Source organism: Battus philenor, unplaced genomic scaffold (genome assembly GCF_028537555.1).
Source record: "Battus philenor isolate CCGP_79_NKW_IND1 unplaced genomic scaffold, ilBatPhil1.0.hap1 SCAF_23, whole genome shotgun sequence".
In the NCBI taxonomy this organism is placed as follows: domain Eukaryota; kingdom Metazoa; phylum Arthropoda; class Insecta; order Lepidoptera; family Papilionidae; genus Battus; species Battus philenor.
The window spans coordinates 621,241-625,172 of NW_027181686.1; the positions used below are offsets into that span (position 1 = coordinate 621,241).

A 3,932-nucleotide genomic window follows, 5' to 3' on the forward strand; every position below is an offset into this window, starting at 1 on the left:
TTCCGGAGATAAACTGAATACTGGTCATTAACGCTGGTACCTTAAAACAGACAAGCCGGCAGCGATCGCAACAAGACGAAATCAAATTAAAAACCTTGTTGAAATAGGTGATTAAAACAATCGAAGATGCACTTTATTTATTTCAGGACATACAATAATATATTTAAACAATAAATACAATGAAATAACATTTTTAAAGACCAAATTGCAAACAATACTATTAAACACCACTATATGAAAACCTAAAAACAACTACAAAAGTATTAAAAAAGATAAAGTTTAAATTCTTTTATTCAAAATTGGAACTTTTAAAAGGACTCATATTGGTCAAAACTTTATTTTAAATCTTTTTTATTTTTGACTCTACTAAAGTGTAAATATAGTTATGAGTGGATGTCGATCTTTTTAATAATTGTCTCATATATATGTATGTTAAAATGAAGTTAACTTTCAGTTTATTTTGCATTCAAAGTTCTCTAGTATGAAACAAAAGAAAACTTTCTGAAAATACGCAAATAATATCACTTGTAATACAAATATAAGTAAAAAAAGAAATTTCTCAAGTGTTCTCGCCATTTGCAATAAATATGAATATAAAAATAATAATAAATGTTATATTTGCCAGGAACTCTGTATCTTCGGCCGGCGTCAATAGATGGCGCTAGTTTCTCGTAAACGTTTAAAAGGGGTGCTTGCTTGACTTCAGTTGGAGTTCATGCTTAGCTGGGAGCTTTTACAGCTTCATCTGAACTAAACTCAGTTCCTTCAGCTTTGTGATCTTAAAAATAAAACAGAAGCTGAACAAATTCCACGCGCACATTTATTGCGCGATAAAATAGTCATTAACAAAGAAGATTCCACAACAACACATATTTATTACACACAATCTAATATATAAAATTCTCGTGTCACAGTGTTCGAACTTGAACTCCTCTGAAACGGCTTGACCGATTTTTACCAAATTTTATATGCGTATTTAGTAGGTCTGAGAATCGGCTACTATCTATTTTTCATACCCCTAAGTGATAAGGGTTGTTCACCCTTAAAATTTTTTTTTTATTTTTTTGACTAAATTTTTTGTTTTTATTTTTTTATGACACAACATACAAAAATACATACAACCCTAAATTTTCACGCCTCTACGATCAACCCTTATTTTTAAATTGAAAATTAAAAATATTTTTTTGCAAAACAACGTTTGCGGGATCAGCTAGTATAATTATAATAATTTAATTTATCAATATATAGCATTTTATTCCATACGCAATTGTGTCCGGGAGTACATATATGTGTAAATGTGTGTGTTGTAATATAGTGATAGTAACATAATATAGATAATACTATATGCAGGGGTGGCTTGGCCTATAGTGCAGGGTGTGCAATGCACACGGGCGCCGCTGTCTCAGGGAGCGCCGCGACTAGAAGAAAGGCCGACACTAATACCATACTGTAAGCTATACCTACTTATAAAATAGCTTGTTGAAATATGAAAAAAATTCTTGTTACGACGGCTAAGTTAATAGTTATATCCACGGGGGAGAGGAGTCAGGTCTAGGGGGCGCCAGGGTATTATTGCACCCGGGCGCTACTCGAGCAAGAGCCACCTGTATAAGTAACGAATGTATTTGATGTACTGTACCGTGTCGTTTCTACGGACCTTGACTTGGATAGATCACCTTCTCTAACTTGTTTTATTTTTATGTCCCCCGCTATTGGGAGCCCCTCGTACCCCCTATCTTGTGTGATCATCAGATCATTATTTAATTTTTTCACATATTTTTTTATTTTCATTATCGTCTTTCATACATCGTGTAATCATTCGTTCTTTTGCATTCTTGCCACAACTCTTCTCTTTACCTTTCGCTCTGAAACGCCTTTCATATATCCCTCATTACTGTTTTACATTTTTTTTATTTTATTTCTAAATAGGATTATTACAATATCACTTGATTTTACATTTTTTTTTTCTCTTACTTGTTTACCTGTATGGCTGGTGAGGTGACCACGAACCGGATGACACGGTCTGCGTAGGTGCCCCATCAGATGGACTGAAGATAGCCAAGGTCGCGGAAAGACAATGGAACACCAAACTGGTCACCGTGGCACTATTTAGGACGACGTAGTCGTTTCAGCCCAAAGACTCCCGTTGCATGGCATAAGCCTTCCCCAAACATTGGGGGATATACAATAATCGCCAATAGGTTAGCGGTCGCAGTGTGATGTTATGGTATGCAGAGGACGTCCATATCACCAACCATCTGACACCAAAGACCAATCCAAACAACCGAACCGGGTTCCAATTGCGAGCCGCCTGAAGCCGTGAGTTCATACTGCCCGAGTTTGTGAGCGGTGTCAATTCTATGTAATTAATGACCAAAATGTGAATTATATAAGATTATATCCGGGAACTAAACCCGCGACCCACTATCACAAGTCTCAGACTACCGCTGTGCTAAGATAGATGTATTATCTAAGAATAAAAATGATATCCAACTTGGAATTATATAATAAAGGATTTACATATCATATTAACATAACACATAGTTTCCGCACGCCACCGATTATATATATATATATATATATATTCTCGCATACATTTTTCTCTTAAATGATTTTTTTTTAATTTGGATTCGGTTTCTATTCCTCAAATATCTGATTAAAATTTATATTAATAATATTGTTAAATTTATTTTACTGCCATCTATCGTACTTTTCTGACACTACGGTAAGAAAATTAAATCAACGCTTCTATTGTTTTTTAGTTACGATCTCTGAACACGCTTAAGATATATTATTATTTATAAGTGAAATTAAAGAAGGTTGCTCGTTTTATGAACAGGGGTATCGTGGGGAAGACATCAATTATATTCTATATTGCATACAAATCGAAGCTCTCCCATGGCCCTATGTACTAATTTGTTTTGTATGATATAAAACTTGAATTTAATATAACATGCACTAAGCATAGGAATACAAGTCAAATGACTGATTTAGCACGTATTGACACTATTCGAGTCATTTGAATATTTACATTAAAATAATGAGCGGGTTTTAATGTTTAATGCCATCTATGCAAAATTTTTGACACTATTACCAGCCCCCATGTATTACATTTTTTTCTTAGAATTATAAAAAGTTTAATAGATTTATTTCATTGATTCTAAGTATATTATCTATTAATAATAAGTCTTCTACCATTAAAATGCAGAAAATCTCCTTACGTTTAACTAACAGTTTAATATTGTCTCGAAATCCGAAAGCTGCGGTAATTAGTATGAAAAAAATTTCTGTATTCGATAAATGCCGGGCACTTATCCTTTCAGATTTTTATAGCTTTGATGAACAAAAGGCTGATTAATAAATTGAAAAAAATCATTGTCACTAAGGCTTTGATTTTAATTCGCCTACCAATGTTAACAATTTTTTTTCTTAACAATGTTTTTTACTAACCCTAAGGGGTAACCCCTTTACAAACTTTTAAAATTCCTATGTAAAAAATATTAAAAATGAAAATAAGCAAATAACATCAAAAAGGCAAGTTGTTTCCGCCCGGGATCGAACCGGGGACCTTGTGCGTGTGAAGCACACGTGATAACCGCTACACTACGGAAACTTATTTGAAATGGCGAAAATTAATCATAAGTTTTACATATAAATATTAAATGTAAAATTATTTCTATAAACATTAAAAAGTTATATCACAGTGAAATATTTAGCACTAAATGTTAATAAACAATCAAAATCTGTACTTAACTATTATAATTCTAAATTAAAAATATATTTAAATAAAATATCAGTGAAATCGGCAGGTTAGGCTGCATATAACATGTTAAAGGTTCTCATTTTTGAAACTCTTATATTTAGTCTGGTTTAATATTACCTAAAAATTAAAAACTTTCTTCTTTTTATTATCTTTTAGTTCAGAAATTTTC

At 32.5% G+C, this 3,932-nt stretch overlaps 1 non-coding gene across 1 annotated transcript; it reads right to left on the reverse strand.

Moving 5' to 3' along the window:
- Positions 1–3,540: 3,540 nt before the first annotated feature.
- TRNAV-CAC (transfer RNA valine (anticodon CAC)) lies at positions 3,541–3,613 on the reverse strand. Its single transcript has one exon. It is a non-coding gene; the product is annotated as a tRNA-Val (tRNA).
- Between the last annotated feature and the right edge of the window lie 319 nt (positions 3,614–3,932).